Source organism: Manis javanica, chromosome 13 (assembly GCF_040802235.1).
Source record: "Manis javanica isolate MJ-LG chromosome 13, MJ_LKY, whole genome shotgun sequence".
Classification (NCBI taxonomy): Eukaryota; Metazoa; Chordata; class Mammalia; order Pholidota; family Manidae; genus Manis; species Manis javanica.
The window spans coordinates 46,491,621-46,517,903 of NC_133168.1; the positions used below are offsets into that span (position 1 = coordinate 46,491,621).

The 26,283-nt window shown below is 35.3% G+C and overlaps 1 long non-coding RNA gene across 3 annotated transcripts in view; it reads left to right on the plus strand.

Moving 5' to 3' along the window:
* LOC108407110 (uncharacterized) overlaps nt 1–24,347 on the plus strand; it is a 72,460-nt gene extending 48,113 nt beyond the window's left edge. For 2 of the 3 annotated variants that reach the window (XR_012124218.1, XR_012124217.1), the window contains exon 4: nt 23,813–24,347. This is a non-coding gene — a long non-coding RNA (uncharacterized lncRNA). Of the gene's footprint in view, nt 1–3,602; nt 3,714–23,812 lie in introns of those variants that run through there. The other variant, XR_001855646.3, reaches the window with a different exon arrangement.
* Nucleotides 24,348–26,283: the final 1,936 nt, after the last annotated feature.

Below are 26,283 nucleotides of genomic sequence, written 5' to 3' on the forward strand. Positions count from 1 at the left end.
CATACTCCAAATAAGCTTTCAACAATGCTCAATATAATTCTGTATGTCTTTCTTTAGGTTCAGTTTGGGATTCTTTAAGACAACTCATACCAGTTTCTCTTCTCTTCTTCTCCCATCTTTTAATTACACATTCTCAGTTGACAATCTTACCTTATTATTTTAAAAAATAGAAGACCCTATAATAACCCCTACATTTTCTCACCACCAAACTTTCAGGCTGCCCGCCCCTATACTGTATTTGCCTTATTCCTTCCTGTTGTCTTGGAAGAAGTGTCCCTCCTTCATTCAAAGGTCAGTGCCTCTACTTTGCTTCATATAGAAATTTATCTCTCCTATTGCGTCTCTATTCCATTTAATTAATTTCTCTTTCTCTGCTGGGCTCTTTCCACCAGCTAAACATCTTCCATTGTCTCCCATGTTGAAAAACCACAACATGGAAGAGGAGGTGGAAGAGAAGAAAAGAAAGGGAACTTGTCCTTTAAGTACTATACCTACCAACCCATTTCTCTGCCCTGTATTATAACAGAATTTATTTAAAAAATTGTCTACACAATCTGCCTCAACCTCCTTGCCTCTACTTTAATCTGATTCCTTTCTCATATCTTCCTTGATGCTGAGCTTTTTGTTTTTGAAGCCAATAATCTCTTTTTCTGTCCTTATCCTACTAGTCCTCTTAGCATCATGTGGTGTGAAGTCTAGGTCTTTTGCAAAGGCTCCTTGGCTGGGTTTCTGTTTCTCCTGGTTATTTCCCAGCCACACTGGCCACTTTCATTCCTCTTTGGTCAGGGCTGCTGCTAACAGTTATTCTTTAGGACTTGGCTCTCTCCTGTATGTGAACTCTCTCAGTGTATGATATCATCCATTTCTATGGCTTTATATGTTTCTGTTGTATCATGACTCCTTTGAGCTTCAGATTCATATCCAAGTCACCTTTTGAATGTATTTCATCACTGTCTTGGGTTAGGAAGCATCATGGGTTGCCTCACTTGGCATCCCACTCCACTCACTGCAGGTGTGGGCAGTCATCCCTTCCAGACGGCCATCTGAGTACCTAGGGTTTTCTCAAGCACTGTGAGTCACTGGGATATTGAAAAATGATTTGTCCATTTGTCCATATGTAAGTCAGAGAAGGGCAAAATCTGGAGCACCAACAGTTGTCACTCCTGCTAAGCAGTGGCTGGGAGAAGTGCCAGAGGCTATTGAAGAGATGCCTTTTTTAGACGTTGATGAAAAGAATGGCTTGCCTGAGGGCACAAGGGATAGCCGATTACTGCATCAACACAGGTTGGGGCACTCCTCAGATGATGATTTCCACGTGGTTCCTTAGGTGCCTTGTCAGGATTCCTCACTGTAGCCCTTTGTGGAGTCAGGCCCCATTCCTGCCCATGTGGCCCATTTAGGTCTGGCTCTCTTGACCCATACCACCCATACCTCTCTACTCTCATCACTTCCATCTCTTTATTCCTTTATATCTCAAGGAATCTCTTTTTTTTTCTGGCTACTGGGGAAGGGACCGGGACGTCAGGGGTGTGGGAGGGTATGGTGGAGTAAAGGCCTGACCTGCCTATCACATCCTGCGAAACAGTTTATCCATGCTAAGAATTGTCTCTGTGTCCTAAAGATATGCAAAGCTGGGAAGTCTTCCTCTTTTCTCTGGATTCTACTCAGATCCTTACCTTACTTTAATTGAGTACAGAATAGCATGGCTTTTGTATAGCGGTTGGGAGAGGAGAAAAGTAAACCTCAGGTAATACATCAAACTATTATCCTACTAAGATGTCTGTATTAGTCAGCTCAGGTTGTTGTAACAAAGTACCATAGACTGGGTGGCTTAAACATAAATTTATTTTCCCACGGTTCTGGAAGCTAAAAGTCCAAGATCAAGGTCCAGCAGGGTTCGGTTTCTGCAGAGAATTCTGGCTTACTGAAAACCACTTTCTTGCTGTGTCCTCACATGGTGGAAGGAATGAAGGGGAAATGAGGGAAGGGTGAGTGAGGGAGAGGGAGGAGAATAGGGGGAAGAACAGGGACAGGGAGAAAAAAAGAGGTGTCTCTGGTGTCTCTTTTTCTTTTATAAAGATATCAGTTCTATTGGATCAGGATCTAATAGATCCTTATGATCTCATTTAACCTTAATCATCTCCTTAAAGGCCGTATTTCTAATACAGTCACAGTGGGGGTTAGGCCTTTAATACATGACGTGAAGAAGGACATAGTCCATAGAAATGTCTAATGGGAATTTCAAGTTTTAACTTGTCTAATAGATCACCTGATTCTCCCCAACCCCCACACCCTCATCCACTAAAATTTCCTATCGTAGTCCTTTTTTTTTCAAACTGAGTAATCAGCACAATTATTTGACCATTTGCTTAACAGTAAGACTTGGAGACATTTATTCTAATCTTCTCATTTCCTTGCCCTGAGTATCTAATGCAAGAGGAAGACTTTATCTCCACAGAATTCCTTGAATTTGTTCACCTGTTTTTGCAATCCATACATTAATGCATGCTACCATCACCACCTAAAATGATGTCTCTATTTCCAATTTTTCCACTTAAGAATCCACTCCCACAACTAGAGCAATTTTATCAAAATGTTGATCAGGTTATTACACACACTTGAATGAAACTTTTCAATGCATCTCATTGCGTGAAAATATACAATCTTGTCTTACCTTGGCCTACAAGACTCTGGTAAAGGTCTTTGAATGTTTTAGGAAAGATGTTTGTTATAGGATTTCAAGTTGGGGGAGAAACTCTTCAGTCTGCTTTGTGAGAACTGACAATTTGGAAGCAGTAGAGACGATAGAAAAAAGATTAAGCTGTTGAAGGAAGAGATATATATATATATAGTCTACTGATGTAACCCAGAAGGGAAGTTATAAAAGTTGAAAATAAGGTGGTAAGGATTGGGAAGGGGAACTATACTGAGGGATATTTATGAGACAGAAAAAAAGAAGCCATGCTGACCTGGCATGAGGGTGGAAGAGAGACAATCAAGGCGCAGGCTCTTCCAGGCCTTTTGGCTCTGGTGCCTGTATGTAGAATCATTCACTTGGATAGAAATTTAGGATGAGAAGATAGTTGTAAAAGAATTGGTAAGTTCCTTCTGACAAGTTTGAAAGTCTAGGGAAAATCAAAATGGGTCACATTCATTGGGCTGTTGGTTATAGATTTTTTAGACCTGAGGTGTAAAGATTTGGTAATCAAAGAGAGTTTAAAGGGCAAAGGATAGCATCCTTGATTGCACACTGTTTCAGTGTATAGTGGAGGAAGAGGGTTCAATAGATGAGGTAGAGGAGAAGTGGATAGAGATGTCAGAAATCTAAGGAGTGAGTGGGAGATAATGACAAATATGGCCAAAGAAATCAACTAGAAACAAAAAATTGTTCTTTGCTTTAGAAGCCAAAAGTCATTTGTGATATTTTGAGAACAGCTGGGATGAAGCTGTAGGGACAGAAAGTGGATTGCAGTGTTTTGAGGAAAGAATGAAGTTTAGTTGTATTTTCAAGGAGTGCTAGAGTTTTGGCTAGTCAGAGCCATACAACCAAGGGAAGGTTTTGTTGTGGAGTTTTTTATTTTTGTTTTGTTTGCAATTGGAAGGGAAGGAGCCAGTAATTATGGAGATGCCTATCAAATAACTAACAACAGGAGAAGAGGAAGAGAGGAGAAGGGATGGCGGGGTGAATCCCAGGGCACAGGGAAGGAGGAGACTTTGTCAGGTAAGGCAACACACTTCTCCAAACTTGTGCTTGTCTCCCTGCCAGTCAATAGCTTGGGAATGAGGCATAGATTTTGTTGCCTGTTGAACAGAGTTTTATGTTTTCTATGAGTTTAAAAGGGAATGATGTTTTTGTGTGTGTTTCATCTGCAAAATGTCTAAATTAATTTTGTGTTTGCCTTTTGTATGGCTATGGTAATTTCTTTCCTCATTGCTGGGCAGTCTTGGATAGATAAAAACTGACTACACCCTACAGTGGCATTATATTCTCCCTATACAAACAGAAGTCTATATGACTATTGTAAGTTAAACTATAAAAGTTTCAAAATTCATTGCCACTTCTGTGCTGTCCATTGCTCAGGTCCTAATCACTCCAGCTGCAGCATGTTTTGCTTTGTTTTATTTTATGTTTTTAGATCTTTGATATCAATTCCTTTCTCTACCATTCAGTTACTTTTTGACAACTCAGCTTGTTATAGGAGCAATTGAAAAACTCACCTAATTAAAATTCACAGATCATAAAGTTTAATTCAGTGGTGATGCTAGTTTTCCTCTAAGCTATTGAATGTCAGTGATTACTTTTTCAGTGGGAGTAAAGACAAAACCTAAAAAGAACTTCTCATCTCTTTCATCGTTAACATAAATTATCACCAACCAAAATACAAAATTGAAAGTCCTAGAAAAAATCCTCAGTACGGATCAAAACTGCATGGCAGTAGACAGCAAAGATTCTGTTCTCAATAAGTTTCAGATAATTAGAAAAGAAAGTGTTAAATATAAATTCTAAAGAACTAAGTGACTGAGGTACGATCATCTTAGAAATAGTTCACTGCTTAGAGGTTTCACTAGTTGACATAAATTCTAATTCATTAGTTCACTATAGTCTGAAGTATTAAGTGCACTCTGCTTTGGGGAAAGGAAATAGGTGAGAGGAAAAAAATGTTTAGAGAATAGACACCTCAGAATTGTGAATTTTTGCCCTTTCTGCTTTGTGAGTGTCATCCAACCATGGTAGGGATATTTGGCCATGGAAGCAGAGTATGTATCTGTCCTTATAATTACTTCTAAAACAAACATGGATTCATTGAAATGAGTACTTTTTAAAGAGATGGTGGTGCAGTAGTATTTTGCTGGAGATAGATTTATTTATGAGGTAACCCTCTCCCACTGTTTTTGGCAGGCTTAGCCCACTGCTGTATTGTGGGAAGCTGTGTGAATCTTCAAGACTTTTCTCCCCTTTTTCAGAGACCTTCATTGCAATTACATGGCACATAAGTTTATTTTGGTTTATTTGTATATTTGCATAATTAAATTTATTTATCTTTAAAATAGTAATAATAACACCACATTCCTCACAGGGCATTTTAAAAATAAAATGAGACTGATCTATCACAGCAATTAGATGTATCCAGCACAGCTTAAATATCCATAAGTATTAGTAATTATTATTAATTATTCACTTATACAATATATATTTACTAACTACAGGTTATATTCAGGGTTCTGTGCTGACATTGGCATTTATTTATTTCTTCACTCAATACATATTTAGTGAGCACACACAAGGAATTGGGTATTGTTCTAGATGTTGGGAACATAGCAGTGAATAAAACAAAATTCAGGCCTTCATGAATCTTATGGTGTAAGGGAATAGGAGACAACAAACAAATATAGAATGTAATATCAGGAAATAAGGCTCAGAAAGATAAATTGTATAAGATACAATGATAAGTAATATAGACTTTATACTCACTAGTTAAATTCTGGGCAAAATAAAGATAACCATGGAAGTTTAAAATTAAACAATGGAAAAGTTCATGTAAGTTTAAAATTAAACAATGGAAAAGTTCTGAATGGTGACAAGTTCCAGGGAGTGGCTCACTGGGGTTCAGAGGCCAAGAATTTGTGAACTAGGGAGTTGAATGGCTCATCCATATATATCCTGATTTGGTGTTAACCTGGGAAAGCCTAGACTAGAACCTCCTTAAGTCAGACAACACAGATGTTATAAAATACAAATGAGATGTTGGTCCAGATTAGAAATTCATTGTAATGGAAAAACATCTGGCTCATAATTAGGGAAGTCCCATCCTGGAATTTTAAGTTTTTGTTTTTTGATATCCTTTATGTTTTTTTTTAGGTAAAATGACTTGGTGTTTAATAGGCATCTTGAAGACTTGGTTGCATAACAAGTCTGTAAGAACTCTGTATATTTGGCAGATATATAGATATATAGTTCCTTCAGGAAAATGCATTTGGTTCAAGTTTATATAGTAATGAACCCCCAGTTCAGCATTGACCCTCAGAGCATCCTTGGCTAGGCAGGATATCTGAAAGTGTTATTTAGAAAGTTTTAGACCCTCAGTGTTGGCTCACCAGTGGTGTCCTCAAGTAACACCTTAGGCCCATATAAGAAGGGTCCATCCCCTGAATTCTGTACTCTAGCATGTTCTATATATCTCCAGTGAACAAAAATAAATTACTTAAAGAACAAAAGAGACCATTTCTTCTGCTCTTGGTGGTGTGACCTGTTTCCCTGTGTAGCATCAAGACTCCAGCTCTCCATTTGCATCATCTTAGAGTAGATTTCTCAAAAAGATAAACTTTGCCTTTTAAAAGGGAGATTAGAAAGCTTGTTTTCTCAGTTCATAGCTACTTCTCTATGTCTGAAGTTACCAAAGAAAAGAAGAAATGACCTATCATAGAGATTGATTAATGGAAGGGAGGAATCTAGTAAAAAAAAAAAGATGTGAAACTGTAAATAAAAAACACAAATGTAATGAAAAATGTTCTTCTTTTAGGTCTAATAGATGTTAATTATTTACTGTAATTTGTCTTCTTCAGGAGGCCATTTTGAATAGTTTTTACGGTGTCAATTATGTTAGCATAACATTTTGACACCATTCCTTCAGTAGCTTTTTAAAAAAGTAATTATTTTTAAAATGTAGACATGACGAACTCTTTAGAAGACAAAATTTTTTATTATAGTTTTTAAAATTAGAAACTAAAATGTTATTACAGAAGTTTGTCTTATCTGAGGGCTTCAGCCCTGGACAAGTTCACTATAGATTCAGTGAGACTGTGAAATGACAACGGAACATTCTTAGGGTAAAAGGGTTTATACCTGCCTTTATTCTCCTGGAGATAGGTTGAGCACTAGAATCACGTCTGCATCCAGTAGTCTGCAGGTCTGTAATCCACCTCCATCTCTGCCTCTGAATCAGTGGGCAGAGCTCTTCATAGAGTGATTCAATCAATAATAGCTTATTGCCTATGGGTGTGGAAGTATTAGCCTAGCAGTAGGCCAATTATATCATCAAGTAGTTAGGGTCAGATAAGGATCCTGGCCATAGGACCTTCCATTTTCCCCACAAGCCTCTTGCAGGGTAAGTTATCATATTGCATCACCTGGAGAAATTCTGTATGTCTTGTACAGTTGACATTGCTGAATACCTGCTGATGAAAAAATCAGCAAAAGGGAACTGCCCTTTCAAATGCTACAATAATTCTTCATATTATAACTTTAGCCTCACACATGAAGTTATTATGTCTTCTTCAATATCAATATCTCTATAGAACTAGACCTTTTCCTTAAAAAATACCCACAGCTGTAGCTGGGCTTGCCACTTTGCTTATATTCTAGTATCAGCTGTTGAGTATCAGCACAAACCACCGATCTATTCGAAGAATTGAATATATTATTTTGAATCATATGGTTTCTTCTGAAACAACTCTGTTGACATTCGTTTTGATGGTGCAAAAACAATTGGTGAATAAAACTATTGGCATAAATGAGAGCCATGGTTCCAAACAGTATCAGTAGTCATCCTTTTCTTCATCACTCTGCACAGACAGAAAAAAAGGCTCCAGTTTTATTTAATGTTCTTGAAAAAGCAGTACAAATTATTTTTATTAAATCTTAACCTTTGAGTACATGGCTTTTTAATATTCTGTGTGATAAAAATTATAAGCGTGCATAAACCACTGCTGCAAACCAAAGGATGGTGTTTGTCAAGACGAGCAGCACTCAACTCATGCAATTGTTTCAGCTGAAATGCTCGCTTTTTTCATGGGATGCCATTTTTACTTGAAAAAATGACTATAGGCAAAATTATGGTTATTTAGTCTTGGAGGTTTGGTAGGTATTTTAGCAAGTGAACCAAATGATTTTTGAAGCCAAATGTGATTTTTTTTATGATTATATAATGAAATGTATAAACCTTTAGATCTACACAACTCTGAACTGATATTCTCTAAATAATCAGTAAGGATGCAACCAAGTGGCATATGGATAAATGATCCACATGAAGTACAAGAGGGACCAGTGGCTTCTAATGTCACAGAGTATGAAAGTTCATTGACATTGCATCAAAATTTAAGAAGCTACCCTTAACTTTTCATATACTATCAAAGAAGAATTTCCAAAATTATCTGAAAAGATAATTAAATTAACCTTTTCTTCATTACATATATGCATACAGCTGGATTTTCTTTATCTACTTCACAAACAACATATGGCAACAGATTAAATACAGAAACAGATATGACCTGTCTTCCATTAAGTCAGACATAAGTGAGACTTGCTAAAACATAAAATAACTCCATTTTTCTCATTAATGTTTCTGTTTAGAAGAGAATAAGGTCAGTTTTCATAAAAAACTGTTATTCATGCTAACATCTAATGCATTTATTTTCATTTTAAAATGAATTAACAAATAAATATTATTTTTAGAAGGAAAAATGGACATTTTTCATATTTAAGTTCCAGCATTCAGCAATGATACAGAAGCCCCACAATCTTAAACATCCACCCTTATGATTAAATCAAACTGGATAGACCTTGGGGGAATCCTTCCTCATATCTCTTGACTTACCTTTTTGAACCAAAAGACAATTCCTCAAAATACCTTGGAAACTGCCAGTATTGGTGATGGGCATATCTTTGAAGTAGAGGGAGGATTTCAGCAACAAGAATGTATAGGGGGAGGAGAAATGATAAGTTAATCAGCTTGTCAAATCCTTCTTCTTAGCTAATGTAATAGAGTCCTACATAATAAAGCATGGTGTCTTAGTAGTACTCTGTCCATTTCCTCCTCTTCATATTCCATTTTATGGTTTCAGAAGTAATAAAAAATTTGGATGGTTATTTGTAGGCGAAGAGCATATAGTGATATGAAAACACGAGTATCAAATAATTTATATTATACTTAGTTCATATATGATTATAGACATAACATAAATGAAAAACGATACTGAGTTTACCTTATTGTATGAATCCAGACATTGCTTTAAAAGATGGGTGAAGACTGGTGAAACAGCAGTATTTTATTTGATGACATCAAGTATTTTACATTCCTGTGATTACAAATATTCCTGATCCCATTTTAATGTTTGAACAAGATATACAAAATTTATGACTCACTTCCAGATCTTTGAATTTCTTTAACAATGTTATCGATTTTATTGCTACTTTCCCAAAAGAAAAAAATTTCTACAGACTGCAATTTGTAAAATCATACTTAAGAACTACTTTGACTCAAAAAGTTTTCTTGGTGTCACTGTTAATGGAACATAAAATATGTAAAATGATTGATTATAACAACATAATTAGTGATTTGTTGAATTGAAGACAGTTTTATGACATAAATATATAGCGAGATTTGTCTTTATTCTACTGCTTACCTAAACATTTTTAGCTTGGTGAACAGCATGTTCAGAAGTACCCAATAATAATTAAATTAAGTTGCCTTTATAGATTTTAATTCACATATAAACCAGCATTATACACATATTTTTCAATTTTGTATTTGAAAGGTATATTTGTCAAGGTTGGGGGATAGAACATATTTCATTTAATTGTTTATGTCTTTAATTGGAACTTGTAAATATTTACATGCATGTTAAATGAACCTCCATTTGTACTCTTGAGCAGGCCCCTCAAGTGTCAGAGAAGCCTGAATTTCCACGGACCCACCGTTTGTCCCTAGCCTACATAACAGAGGCAGTGTTCATTTAGAGAATGACAATATGGCGATGAATTTTTTTCTTGAAAGAGCATTAGTAGTGTACTATGTTCTTTCTATCATGCTATAGGGGAGAAGTGATAGCATTTTCTTTAATTCAAATCAAACAAGGAAGTCTTCAAGAAAAATATCTGAAATATCAAGAAAAAGGTTGATATGTCCCCATGAGGTGGTTAGAAGGCTTAAGGACTACTATCTGGTGCTTACCTATCGATCCTAAGGACTGGATAAAACAACCTGGCAGCAGAGCAAATGGATATTGAGAGTGAGGTAAGGAAGGGGAAAATTGGGTATTTCCCAGAACTAACATGGATCCCACAAAATAGCTAGCATGGAGTTATTCTGAAAGGTACCCACCCTACAGGCCCTACAAGGGAGAAAGGACCGTATAGGGCCTCTAGGGAGAAGGTAATGCTATAAATGAGCTGAGGGAGAAATCAGTAGTGACTTCCAGAGGAAACAGCTCTTGTATCAAGGGAAATGAATTTGGTCAAATAGTTGAGGGTGGCCAGAGTCAAAATCCAAATAGAAACAAATGGCTAAAATTACTTTATGCAGGTTCCTTTATGGATCAGGGTTCCATACAAACAAAATCTTAGGCAGTGTATAAAAACTTCTTTGTAGACACTGACACTCTCTTCCTCACCTCCTCTCTGGAGTAAGAGCCAGTAAGATATTTGTGTGTGTGTGTGTGTGTGTGTGTGTGTGTGTGTGCGCGCGCGCGTGCGTGCACATTATTAATGAATTAGTTTATTCTTTTATCATGGGAAGTTTTAATCATGTGATTATGGAGCCTGAGAAGTCCCAGAACCCTCCTTCTGCAAGCAGAAGACCCAGGAAAGCCAGTGGTGTAATTCAGTCAGAATACAAAGGCTCAAGAACGAGGGCAGCCAATGGTTTACATCCTACTTTGAAGGCCAGAGGTGAGATGAGATGTCCTACTTCAAGCAGTCAGGCAGGAAACAAAGAAAGGGTGGATTCTTCCTTCCTCTGCCTTTTAAACTTCTACTCAGGCCCTCAATGCTCTGGATAATGCACACCCACATTGGAGAGGAAAATAGATAGCAAAGGACTTAATGAAAAAGCATGGTAGGACCTGAAACAATTTTGATGGTGGGGGTGGTCATTTTCCTGGAGCAGGGACATTAAAGTTGAAATCGGAAGCATACATACCAAGTCAGCCAGGTGAACTCTGATGGGAAATGGGTTTTCAGGCGGAGGCAATAACATTCGCTAATGTCCTAAGCAGTGAGACCCAGGGTGCATGTGAGGAACTGAAAGAAATTCGTTGTGGCCAGGGCTTATTAGAGAAAGGAGGGTGGAAAGAGATGAGGTTCCCAAGGGTGGTAGGAGCTCAACAAGGCATGCCTGTGAGTGATGTGAAAGCTCCTGAAGGGAATTAAGTGGAGAGAGATTAATAAGTACTTTGGTTGCATGGGACTGAATGACCAGGCCTGGCCGATAGTGGAGGGAGAGACATAAAGCAACAAAACTCACAATTTAGATGAAACTTTGAGATAATCTATGATTTGTGCTCACTCATTTTATACTCATTAGGGAATAATAGTTTAAGATTTTCCAAACTGAACAAAACTGTGGTTTTGTTTGTTTATACTCTTAGAATATGCTCTGCCTCTGTTCTTGACATACAAATCCCTGCCTGTTCCCTGAATTGAATTCAGAAGCCTCCTTTAATTGAAGCATTTTTGGACTTCACATAAAAGTAAAGGAGGATCAAGAGAATGCTGCAGTACTGTTTGTAGTTCTCTGTTTAGAAGAACATATAGCAATCAATGTTTGCACTCCATGGAAATATGGTTTCAATTTTGTCCTTGAAATATGAGAAGAGATGTGTCACCAGCAAATATTTATTCCTGCAAAGCATCTTCTTATTTCTAGAGTGTACAGACATCCTATGAAGTTTTGCCTTCAGTTTTTTCGAGTTTAGTTTCATTTGAATGTGATGAACACCTGATAAATGACAGCACTTATTACAATGATGAGAATACCAGAGGGAATGACGTGCCATGAGAGAGGGTGGATACAGACCAATTGCCAAGACTCTACTAAGATTATCAACTGCTGTCTTATTTATTGGGATTTATATTTGAACATACTGGCTAACTTTCAGATCTCAATTTTGTATTGATTAGAATCAAAAGAAGGGGCCAGGATTTTGAGTCTGGGTATTTAGAATTTGTTGCATTTTGAACTGTGTAGCCTATCACCATATTGAATTGTATGGCAGAAAAAGATGATTAACAATCATGACCTTGAAAGTTCATTATAAACATGTGTTCATTTACCAAAAATTTGAAATCTTGAAGTTCACTTATGACCAACAATATGACCTGCAAATAACAAAAGAATAATAAATGTTAAATAGATTTTTTTTTATTTTCTCAAATCAGTAGTCCTTTGGGCTTCATATTCATACTTTTCTTATGTTTTAGCCTTTGTGGAGAAACAATAGTATACAAACTAGCACTGGTACAAAGAAGGGTAAAATATAAAATATATTATTTTGGTGGATTCACTCTGGGATACAGAAGTTCTATCACAATAAGCAGGTAAAGGTTATCAGACTTGGTGCGGAATGTATTTCAGCATTTCTTACCATTATTATATTCAATCCTACTTCTTCTCTTACATCAACAACACCTTATTGTTTCACCTTATTCACTACAGTGCCCATATTTTTGGACTCTCCAGAAAAAAAAGTTCCTTTACTACATATCTTCAAGTTCTTGATATCAAACTCATACATGGAAGAGGCTTTAAAAAAAGCTTAGAATCTGAGTGCATGGGAAGGCTTTGTTAAGCTTATCCAACAAAGTCTTTCTTACTATTTCTCCAAACGTTATGCTATTCATATTTCTGCACAATTGGGAACTGATTTTCAGCTAAGGTTAAAACGTCTTCCCAAATCTAGATTCTAGTCTTATTACTCCACTGAAGTTACTTGCATAAAGTTCAAATAGCCCACTTGTAAAGTCCATGGAATTTCATAACTTCTTTAGTATCATTTGTCATGTTGACTGCTTTCTTACCCACCACTTACCTTTTTCCTGCCTCTATGTTCTTATATATAAAATAGGGTTGTTAAATTTAAATAATGTATGTAGAAATCTTAAAATAGTGTTTAATACATAGGAAGCACATAATACTTTTTTGCTATTATTTTATTACTTGCCTTCCTACTATGCCCTAGCCTGCATTCTCCTGAAAGCAGAGCCTGAAACCAAAGACGGAAGAAAGGTAGTTTATTGTGAAATGATCTCGGGGAAGGAGGGAGGAACCAAGGAAATAAAACAAGGAAGGAGGGAAAACCAACACACAGGTATGTTATCAGGTTGCCAACTCTATGGGGGCTTGAAACACTCAGTTGACCCTTGAACAATGCAGGTTTGAACAGTGCAAATCCACTTACACAGAGATTTTTTTCAATAAATATATTGGAAAATTTCTTGAAGATTTGTGAAATTTTGCAAAAAAGGTTTTCATTTTTTCTAGATTACTTTATTGTGAGAATACAGTATATAATACATATTACACACAAAATATATGTTAATCAACTGTGGTAAGGCTTCTGGTCAACAGTAGGCTATTATTAAATTTTGGAGGGAGTCAAAAGTTACATGGGGATTTTCAACTATAGGGGTGTTGGCACCCCTACTGACCGTGTTGTTCAAGGGCCACCTGTACATTTGTTCATTGTCTCTCATACCCTATCGGTCAGGATAGCTCCATGAACTTGAATTTCCTATACTTTTAGATTGAGAAACTATTAGTGCCAACCTGGTTTAAGGTATCAGAAAAGGCAAGAAGTAGTAGGACAGAGCATAGGCTGAGGTGAGATGCTCTCGGGGTCCAACTGTGCAAAGCCTGCCAGAGACTGCAAAGACCTAGACATTGTTGCAGTGGCTGTAGTAAGAGGTGTGGCCAATAGCATTTTAAGTGGTGTCCAGTTCTAAATTTTCTCTTACCTCCTTGGCTACTCTTTCTCCCCTTCTTCACATTTAGCTGCCTTGTTTTGTGATGTTTTTTTAAAAAATCAGATTTTGCGATACTATTCAAAATTAAATGTACCCATTTTACATGCACAGTTGGATGGTTCTGAGAAATGCTTGCACACCTATGTAACCACCACACCAATTGAAAGTCATAAGACATACTCGTTTCTCCCCAGATTCTATCTTGCCCCTTTGTAACCAATAGCCCCAGCCCTGCTTCCAGGTAATTACTGATATAGATATTGAACATAGTTTTGTGTGCATATTGGCTGTTTTTCCTCTTCTGTGAAATATGTGTTCAAATACTGTGTCCATTTTTCCTTCAGTTCTTTGTTTTCTTATTAATGAGTTCGAAGAGGTGTTCTGGAAATATGGCCTTTATGTGATCTGGATATAAGTCCTTGGTCGGATATACATATCATGAATTTTTCCTATTCTGTGGCTTGCCTTTTTGTTTATTTTTAACAGTGTCTTTCAAAGAGCAGAAATTTAAAATTTTGATGATGTCTAATTTATCAATTTTTTATCTTATGATTTTGCTTTTTGTGTGCAATCTAACAAATCTACCTATCTAAATAAAGCAGATTTTCTCCAGTTTTCTACTAAAAGTTATGTGGTTTTACATCATATTAGACCTATGATGTATTACAAGTTAATTTTATATGTGGTGAAAAGTAAGAGTTAAGGCTTTTTTTTTTTTTAATATGGTTACTCCATTGTTCCAATACCATTTGTTGAAAAGATCACCGTTTCTTCACTGAATTGCCTCGGCATATTTGTAAAAAAATGAACTAGCCATATATATGTGGGTTTATTCTTAGATTTTTCTGTTTTTTATTGATCTGTATGTTTAATCTTATGTCAGTGCCACACTCTCTGTATTAATGGAGCTTTCAGTAAGTGTAGAAATCAGGTAGTTCATTTTTCTAATTTTGTTCATCTTTGTAAAAATTGTATTGGCTTTACTAGTTCCTTTATATTTTAATATGAATTTCAGAATCCTTTTGTCAATTTTTACAAAAGCTTGCTGGTATTTTAGTTGAGATTACATTGAATTTATAGACCAATTTGGGTGGAATTGATATCTTGACAATTGTGACTTCCTGTCAATAAGTATGATATGCCAATCCATTTATTTCCCATTTCTTTAGTTTCTCTCAACAGGGTTCTGTAATTTTCAGGTACAGGTGTCTTACATATGTTACTAATCTGATGCCTGGGTATTTTATGGTTATGCTACTTTTGTAAATGATATTTTATAATTTTGAATGCCCATTTTTTAATTGATAATATATACTCAGACAATTAATTTTATATGTTCTTTATTTTTTAATATGATATATTCTGCAGCCTTATTAAATTCACATATTAGCTCTTATATGTTCTGTTGTTGATTCCTTATAAATTTCTATGTACTCAATTATTTCATTTGTGAGTAAAGACAGTTCCGTTTTAAAAAAATTAAAAGTTTCCTTTTGTATCTGTATGTCTTTTTACTTCTTTTTCTTGCTTTATTTCCCTAAGACTTTCAGTGCAATGTTTAATAGAAGAAGTGAGAGTACATATCCCTGTTTGGTTCCTAATCTTGGGGGAAAGAATTTAGTTTTTCACCAGTAACTATTTATTAATTATAAGAGTTTATTTCTTTTTTTGAATTCCTTATTATTTCTTATAGCTACATAGTATTCTGTGACATGACTATACCATCATTTAGAAAACTATTGCCCTTATATAGAAATATGGATTATTTCCAATCTTTTGCTGCTGCAGTGAATAACCATATATATATGTCAATTCCTATAATTAGCAACCCAGTTCAAAGAGTATATGTATTTGTAATTTTGGTAGTACAAATTTGCATTAACTTTCAATTTCTCATTACCATGAAATGATGAGACTCTTGGGCAACTGTGTTATGGAAAGTTGTGTCCCATTTTTGTCTAGATCTTATCCATTTATTATCCTGGCTCCAAGTCATGTTATCTTTCTATTTTGGTTTCAACAATGTATCTCAGGCTACACTGTCAGAATGATTACAATATTTTATCATGATTATATGCCAACTGGAAAGAATTCATAATCCCTTGATTTGCAATTGCTTGTTGTTCACTGTCAGTAACATTCAATTGTATTTTTATAACTAAATTTATTATTCTGTCTTGATTTCTAAAGAAAATGTAAGTGCAAAATTACAACATGAAAAGCTTTTTATTCTTCCCTAACATGTAAGCTAGAAAATATCTACTTAAAGATTCAGTCTTCTTTCTTTCTTTGCACTGCACTCTTTCTTTTCGTACTATTTGTATTTGAGAAAAGGGTTATACTCAGAGTTGAGGAAGGAAGAAAAAGACAAGTGCAGTAATACCTAATTAATTTCCCACATTTTGAAAAAGCTATTGACTCTATCTACTTCTGTCTAAAACAATCTCAATGGCTGTAGCATTAAAGCATATTTTATTGAACTGTTTATGTGCCTTGAGTGGAAACCGTACCTACTTTTGTCATCTAATCAAAAGGAATGATGGAAAATTTCACAAATCTAGTAGATTGAGGCCTCAAATATTACTTGCATATATGTATGGTTGGTCCTGGATTTTCTTGTTATATTAAAACAAATGCTAGCTTCATCTTCTTTGTTCTCCCCCTAGAAAAGAACTAGAAATGATTATGCTGGAATTAACAGTTCAGATGACCAGTAAATCCCAACAAAATAACAAACTTTGATAATACATTATCCTTCTTTCTCTGAAGTTTATGATAATATGCCCTTTTCATCCCATTCCTAGCTTTTCTATCTCGATGCACCTCTGAAAAGAGTACAAAAGGCAGAAGGGGAAATGTATGCCCAAAGAATAGAATTTACTATACAGAAATTAAATGTATGATTCAATCTCTTAACGAAACAGTATGCGAAGCATTCTTGGGAGACTTTAACTTGAACAAATGACAATGTGGTAGATTTTAAATAATCAACAGTGTTTGAAGAAATACTATAGAAATATAAGGTGTCAAAATATCTTAGACTCTGTGTTAGATTTATATTCCTCTCAAATATCTTTGGATGTTGGTGTGAAGGAAGAGGAAGACTAAGTGTGCTGGAGACTCAGTAGAGTAATAAATTTCCTCCTACTGTTTTATTCAATTATTATAATCTCTTTAATGAACCATACTTAATTAGAATTACCTTTTTATCCCATTTTACTAGTATATTGAGTTAATTGAAAAATACCTTCTTTATAATTCATTGTAAGGATTAGATGAAATAATATATGTTAAATATTCAACATAGTTTCTGGCAAATAATAAATAACTAATGAATGATAGTGAAAATGAAAAATACAAAAACTATTTTCTGTTCCAGTATAGGTACACTAAGTGAATATGAGAAAATACACTGAGAGAATTGAACATATGGCAAAACTTTATATATATATATATGTGTATATATACACACACACACACATATATACACACACACACATGCTTATGTGCAAAGTAAAGGAGAAAAAATGATTTTCACTCTTTCCTCTTGATTCACATAAATTTAATAAAGAAATGAATATGCTTAGGTCATTTATGTATGTTTTACAATTATTCATTCTAATATTTCTATTTGTCTCTATATTAGAACATTCCAGAAGGATAAGTAATATTCCTAGCACTGAATATTCAGAAAAACACATCTGCATGTACTTGAACAATTCATTGGGGTGCTAGGCTCCCTATAGTATAATGCTGTGAGTATAACTTAGGCTGGAAATCTTTCAGGGATAGCATCATAACACAGCCCGTGATTTCATGCATTACCCGGTTGGCATTGTTCCCAGTGGGGCAGGATGGACACAGACACTAACATAGCTGTTGAAACAGGTTAAGATGAATCATCTGAAAATATTTTAAAACTAGGATTAGTGAAGACAGCCTACTAATTTTCATTTAAGTGTTTTATAACATCTCTTGATATTAGACTGTCTATTCATAACCATACCACCTGCAAATTCTATTTCTTTATTCAATCCAAAACGTTTAACTTTGGAATAGATGACAGAGAGCTAAAAGGAAATTGGGGAAAGTAGAAACTTGTAAAGAATAAGTTTGAAATAAGATGACTGAAATTATCCAGAGAGTAATTTTTATCATCAGTAAATATACTTTTCACCCTTTCCTCTTGATTCACATAAACTGAATAAAGGAAGTAAAAAAAAATGTGTACTGGCTTGCATTTTATTATGTAATAACATTTGCATGGTACCGCTTTTCTGTTTCTCACTTCATCAGAGCTGTTTTTCATTTGGTTGGACCTCCTCAGCTGTGACAGTGTTGGAAAAAGCATCTGTAGTTGTGCAATCATCTACTGAAAGCTGTTCTCTTTCCATGTAACTATATGTCTCTTTGAGACCAAATGGGAGATGCCTAATGTTAATAAATAAGGAGTTTCTGCGTAAATAAAGACCAGGCCCTGAGATCTACAGACTTGATTAATTATTTTTTTTCTGTGCCAAGCCAAATGGACTCATAAAACAAGCGATAAAGCTGTGAAATTGTACACTTAGTTACAAATGCATTCAGAATAAATATGGTTTCTATTTGTAAATACAAATATTATATTGCTGCAGGATTCAACCTTAATCCATTACAATAGAGAAAAATACAAATATATGACCCTTGTGCATAAAGCACATTTGTGCCAAAGTACTGAAGCAATAGATAATATATTTGCTTTGTTATATGCCAAAAATGTGACCAACTTACCTCCTTTCTGGCCTCTCTGCACCCCCTCCAAACTTTAATATTTACTTTGTCTGATCAAATGGGGACATTTCATGGTGATTTTCATACAAGCTATATATATTTGTGTGCATTTAAGAATATGGTCCTTAAAAAAGTGGATGTGTTAATTTTTTTAAAAGAGGATGCTTTATAGTTCTATGAATGTAGAAACTGAGGAATATAATAAAGAAGGTGCTATTTTAGCTTTTATTTTCTATTACTATGAGATTAATGTTTACTACTGTTTGAATAATTGGTACAAATATCCTCTTTTGCTGCAATTTTCTCTTTTCTTACAGTGAGACCATAAATTAATGATTGACCACTCTAACAAATGGTTGCCCTAGATTGAATTTTTATGTCAAAAATTTACCATTTCACTTAATCATATAGATGGAGAATTTAAGCTAGGAAGAAGCAAAACCCTGCTTAAATATAAAAGCTTTGATTCTTGTCTGGGATAGTTAAAAGGATTATGAGAAACATATGAAAAGTAATCGATACATGTTCATTTGACAATCGAGTTCAAAGTTTCTTCTGTTCTGAATGTTCTACTTTACAAAGATAAGTCATTATATTTGATTTATGGCATTTTTCCACTTAATAACAAAAACTGTACTGGTAAGATTTTGGCAAACTTGCCTTTTTAAAATAAACTTTTTTATTAGTAATATATTTGGAAAAATTCATACTTCAGAAATACTCATTTGTGATTAACATAAAAATATACTTTTTACAATTAAACAATGCATTAAGAAATATGAGGCCCATTAAGAAATCCCATGTGTTTTAAGAAGTTCTGATAGACTTAAGTGGCCCAACTAGTAACCACTTCTGTCCCAGTATGTATTTAATACTTACTACATTCAGTTACTCCCCCCCAACCTGAATCCAGCATCTATGTCCCACTAACTGTAAGTATAGGTTTATCAACTCCTAAAAAGTAGGATGGTGATCAAAGCCACTTCTATACCAGTATATATTTTCATGCCTAAACTGAAAATTGAATTTGGTTCTCAAATCAAATGTTACCTCTTCTGTGGAACTTTTTTCAATCATCCCATCTCAACCCAGGTATATTTAGGTGTTACTCCTATAACCCTATTACATTTTACACACACACATTTCCATTAGAGCCATGATCACATTTTAATGTATATACTGAGTTTGTCTGGTCATCTCCTTTACTTGATCATAAGACTCGTAGACGACAAGGAAATTATCTTATTGTACACTTGTTAAATAAAAAAGCCCAATTAATATGTGATGAATAAGTAATGAATTAATGAAAAATAGTTAGGAGAAAATTTATTTTGAAACCCTATATCACAGATAAGTTACTCATTCTATGGACTCTTTCTCCATTTTATGTGAATCTGCTTCTAGGCCCTAGAAACTCTAAATTGCATTCAAAGGCAAAATGGATAATATAATTCACTTCAGCCTGCTATGTAAATGTGAAATCATATTACTTATGTGACAAATGTTTCTAAATTCTGGGGAAATTAAATAGATTTCACCTTAATGCTTTCTATGAAAAGTATCTGAAGCCAGGAGCAAATAATAATGGCCAAATTATTCATAAGATTACTTGAATGCAATGTATCTTAAATATTTTGGAGACTCCTTGTGTGGTATATAAGTTGTTAGAAGTTTGAAATCCAAGTTCTCCTTTGTTACTTCAAGTCTTTTTTTGAAGGAGGAGAGAAATAAACAGGTGAAAGCAAATAAGTATATCTTAATATGTCTGGATTTAGATTGCTAATGCTTTATGTTCTCATGTTTTGTTTCTGTTGAGAAGTGAAATATACCTATTTCTCTTCCTATTATATGTATTTTGTAATTGAAAACAATGCTCTCATTAACCATTAATTAATCTATGCTTGCTTTAATTAATGAACTTGCTACATCAACCTTTGGTTTCCAGGACCTAAAAGAAACAGGAGCATAATTCACTTAAGTGTCACAAAATCACCAGAATGAAAAGATATGTTCATTGTTTTCTATTTCTACTGTCGACTCATTCCCTTGAATGTTAAATAGTGAAATATCTTCTTTTATTCTTTGTCCATGCCTTTTAGAATGATTGTAGCTAACTACTAATAATAGTATAGTTGCCCTTAAAATTGAGCCTAGTATTGTTTATCTGGGATTAAAATATTTTATGATACTACACATTATATACACTTTGAGAAGAGAATAATCAAGAGTCTTTGCATGTTTGATTGAAAATGATTGAAATAGTTCTCAAACTAGTTTAACAAAAGGATTTATAGGAAAGATAATTGAGCAGATCATGTTAAGAAAGATAAAGGAACTAAGACACAATAGCCTTTTGTATGTCAGAAACTTTTTGCCTCTGATCAGTGCTTCTTTCTGGGAGTTAGCAACATCGCTGCCTGAAGTTCTGGGGTCTGAAATAGGAGCTACATGTTCAAAGAGAAAAGAGTCTTATCATTTCTAGCAGAAAAATCCTAGGAAAGAATCTGATTGGCTCACCTGGACACATATGCTCATCCCTGGACCAATCTGTATGTCCAGAACTAAAATGAATTAGAAGTAATCCAGCCTGGGTCACATGATCAAGATATGGGACTGTTTTTCAAGGGACAGTGGTAAAATGCCTGGCCAACAATAGCAATAGCCACTACAAAGAAAAAAAAATTATTTCTATTTCAGTAACCTTTTATACCTCATTCAGTAACATTATAGAGATTATAGAAAAAGAAGATTAAACAACTCCAGTATTATAATTATTAACATAATAATACAGAACAGATTAAAGAGGAAAAAATGATTGCATCAGGTGTCAAATATTTATAATGGTACAATTAATTCAAAGATGGAAATATTTTGTACAACATTGAAACATTTGCTCTAGTTAGGGATTATTATGAAAAAATAAAAAAAGTAAACACTACTGAGGCCAGATGTTAAAGTGAAAATTTAATTGAAATATAAGAATGTAATGGGTTATGAAATTCTAAAGTGAGATGCCAGACCAAGGTGAAAATTTTCAAAGGAAATGTCTGTATGTGGGCTTCTTGATTCTAAAACCTCTTATTTACATTGGGAATATAAATAGTAAAGAGAGCAGAGGGAGTGGAGATGAGTGAAGAGGATTTTTTTGAACCAAGTTATGATTCCCTCTTCATCTCAAGTAAGGAGAGAGGATTTGTAACAGGATTACTCAAAGAGGCTGACCTATGGAGAGTTAGGGAGGCACAGGGAATATAGAGGGCAAGGGAGTGGCGAGCTGCAATGAGAGCAGCATGACCCTCCTCTGCTGGAATTGGCCCGCTGTATTAGCTGTGTGCAGTCAAGGATGCCTGAGTGTCTGTGCACATCAAATGTGGTTGAGAGAGAGACTTGGCATGGATGTTTTATTAGATACTGTATAAACAGGTCCACAAGAGAGTAAGCATGCCTCAACAGGAGAAGTTAGAGGTAAATTACCAGGCTCGTTATGGCAGAGAAATGGTAAACAACCACGAAAAAGGAGTGCATTCACCCTAGTCAAGGGAACTGTAGATCCCGGACCATGTTAAATGGGAGGAGGGTAGGCAGGGCATTCCAAACAATGTAAGTTTCCTGAAGAGGAGGTGTTAACTTAGTTTTTTAAACTGAAGTATAGTTGATAAACAATATTATATCAGTTTCCTGTATACAACCTAGTGATTCAGCAGTTATCTACATTAAATTCTCACTCCAACTAGTATAGTTACTATCTGCCAATGTAGAAAGATTTTACAATGTTATTAACTATATTCTATACTTTGACTTATTTGACTATATATATATATTCTATATATTGACTATATTCTGTACTTTCATCCTCATGACCAATTTATGTTATGATTGAGATTTTATGGCCCCTTTCCCCATTCACCTGTTCACCCACGCACCCCAACCACTTTCCCATACTAATCACTAGTCACTTCTCAGTGTCTTGGAGTCTTTCTGTATTGTTAATTTGTTTTGTTAGCCTCCATATGTAAATGAAATCATACAGTATTTGTCTTTCTCTGCACTAATACCCTCTAGGTCTAGCCATGTTGTTGCAAATGGCAAGATGTCTTTTTTTTACGGTTAAATAAAATTTTTTTATGGTTGAATAAAATTCCATTGTATATGCCACATTTTCTTTATCCATTCATCTAGTGGTAGACATTTTGGTTGCTTCATATCTTGGCTATTGTAAATAATGTGCAATAAACATAGGGGTGTATGTACCTTTTTGAATCAGTGATGCTGTTTTTTTGGTAAGTTCCCGGAAGAGGAATTGCTGGGTTGTATGGTAGTTCTAGTTTTAGTTTTTTGAGGAACCTCCATACTGCTTTCCATAATGGCTGCATCAATTTACCTACCCACTAACAGTATAGGAGGGTTCCCTTTTCTCCACATACTTACCAACATTTGTTATTTCTTATGAAAGTATTGACTTCAAACATCTGCCATCCCTTGAGAGAGAGAAAACAACTAGGGACAATGGCAGTCAAGTAAGAATTTTCTTGCCCCAGCTCAACCCTTGTCCTTCCTCTCATGTTGCCTCTAGAAGGAAGCTTCAAAAACCAATAGTTAGTAAGATGGAGGTGTACTTGTGAAAGCCTAAGAAGAGTAAGAGAGAAAAAGATTCAAAATGAGTACATCTTCTGGCTTTACTAGCTAATTACAGCAGGCCTACAAGCTCCACTTTGGGATGTAGCTCTAATTTCTGATGTAGCTGGATATTTGATGTGGGTAAAATTGCAGTATCTCCAGAATCTCTCGCCTGGCCTTAGTGCATCTCCATATCAATAGGTGTTCAACGGGTGGTGAGAAGTAGTCCATCTCCATATCAGTAGGTAATTACAAGCGAAAGCAAGGCCTTATCTGGACCAGAGAGGTTGGGTGGGGCCTTTTCTTCTGCAGCCAGGTCACAGGAGACATGGGAGAGCAGAAGTGGATGACTGATTGTAAGAAACAAATGCGTTTCTCCCACTTTATTTCTCCCTTTGACTGATTTTGGTTTCAAAGGTATTTTGCACTGGGATTTTTCCGGTTACACTTGGTTACATGAAACTGGACATTCTCAGTACCAAATCCAGGCTTTGAAACCCAGAGTGATCATAGTATTTTCATTATCTGAAAGTGAGAAGAACAGTCATGGGGCTCCTTGTGCTTACTGCAGAATCAAAGTGAAGAGCTCAGATCACTGAATAATTTTCAAGGGAGAGTGGGTGGAAAAAATGTATATTTCTGATTATAATGTTTGGGTTCTGTTTTTTCCTTTTTTCTTTTTTAAAGGTGATTGTCTTGCCAATGGGTTTCAGCCCTGGGCACGTTCACTATGGATTCAGTGTGTCCAAAGAAATTGACAGCAAAACGTTCTTTGGGGTGAAAGGGTTATACCCAACTTTATTTCCAGGTGGCAGGTCAGTCACTAGAATCCCATTCACTAAGAGTGACTCTGTATGCAGCAAGCCAGTCCCTGCTTCTAGGCCCCTCTGTCTGCACAGCTGTCCTCTGGGCTTCTCCGCACAGTCCCGCTCAGCCATCCACTGGGCCTCTGTCCATGGCGCTGCCACCACTCCAGCCTCTGCTCTGCTCTCCTGCAGCCTTGCAGCCTTGCCGCCATGTCGCGCCCAGAGCACTGGGCAGAGGCTACAGCCATGTATTGCCTGCAGGTGTGCAGTGAGCTAGTCAACCATGGCCAGGTGAGAATCCTGGCCACAGGAACTCTCATTTTATCCACAGTAATGCAGATGTAATCTCTTAATTGAATTATCAGTTATTTAGGCTATACCTAACCAATCAATTGTGAAGTGCTGGACATTTTGTCCTATCAGGTATGATGCATAGAAATTCTGTATGCTACATTATTTGTGTCTATGTGTATCAATGCATGTATATTTTATATTCTTTTTGGTTTAATTCATCTGGTATCCCAATATAATATCAATTATAGCAACACCTTTGTTGAACTTAAAAAATTATTTGAAAGTCAGATTTATATTATAAAAGCAATAGAGAAAAACCAACCAATTAGAACTTGCAAAATATATTTTTACAGATTAAAATTAAAAGCAAAATACCATTTAAATGTTTTAATTGGTTTCAGTTTTACAACTGCAAACCAGATGGTTTCTTTTCAAGTAGTTTACAATGGCTTTGCTGAATAACTGAATTACCAAACCAGCTGTGATTATTAACATTTACCCAAACAGAAAAACATGTCTGCTATTTGTTTGCTAAGAAAGTACCTGCTTTGCAAAATTTTGGCAAACAACTCATGACCTTACTCTGGATAGCATAGTATTTTAATAAAATAGAGAGCAGAGATAGAGATGCATATATTAATTTATATCCTAAAATTGCTGATTTAAAATTTTAATATATTTACCAGGTGCAATCTCTTGTGGATTCTTCCAATTTTATGATTCTACACTTGTAAAATTAATTTAAATTTTTAATGTGAAAAACTGCTTTTAGGCTTATTTTAAACCTCCATTAATAATTCTCTTTAACTGCTTATTAAAATGTTATATTCCAGAAGTAACTGGTTCTTACAGAAATTTGTTTCTGGTATAAACTGAGATCTTCCAACTCTAAACTCTTAGCAAATGTGAATTTCTAGCTACTAATTGTAACTGGAGTACTGAGTGAAAATTCAATTAAATTTAGAGCCAATTAAGGAAGGAGAGATTTAAGGGGAAGTAATAGTGAGTAATGCTTTATCAAATCTTTAACCTTAAAAATTGCCTTACACACATGTCTGAATCTTTTTTTAAAATTTAATGAAATTTTAAATGTACACAAATATGTTCTCACCACTGAGATAAAACATCTCTTCATATTTTGTAAAAGATTTTAATAAATTGCAAAATGACATGTAAACATTCTCTGACAGTTATTTTCCAACCAAAGTTTTCCTTGGTAATTTTGGTTTTGGTTAAAGCATTGAAAAAATAAATTTTTGTCTCACAAGTGCATGATTGGCTAAGTATTTTTATTGACCTGGCTGTAGCTTGACTGATCTCTGCAGGACTCAGCCAGACATTCATCCCTTGTCAACTGGAGGCACCGAGGGGGCTGGCTGGTGTCGGATTGTCAGTATCATGATGACCCAGCTCTCCTCCAGGTGTTCCTCACATTTACTCTGCAAGCTAGCCTGGGCACTTTCCCATGGTTCTGGTGAAGGAGCGAGAGCAGCAAGAGAGCCCTTTCGAGTGAGTGCACAAGAACTTTTCTTGCCTTTGGTTCTGTCATGTTTGATAACATTCCATTGGCCAATACAGTAAGTAGTCAAGCCCAGAGTCAAACAGTGGGGCAGTTTCCTCTGCCTTTGATGAGAGGGGGAACGAATCAGAGCCATTAATGCAATCAATCAAACTCATGTTCATTTAGGTTTACATTACTCATACTACACTGGGTGTGGTGTACTAAATTTACATATTCATTTCCCTATTAATGGAGATTCAGTTGATTCGAATGCTTTTGCAATTATGACGTTGCAATAAAACTCAATTTACAAACTGCCTTACACACATGTATGGATCTTTTTTTAATTTGATGAAATTTTAAACATACAAAAATATGTTCTCACCACTGAGTTAAAACAGCCCTTCATATTTTGTCATATTTGTTTCAGTGTTTTTGAGTATCTTGCTTGTAAAGAAATGGGAACTACTAAAGACCCTTAGTATTCTATCCTCCATTTCTAGAGGCAACCACTATCCAAAGTTAGTATATGTCATTCCTGTGTGTGCTATATATGT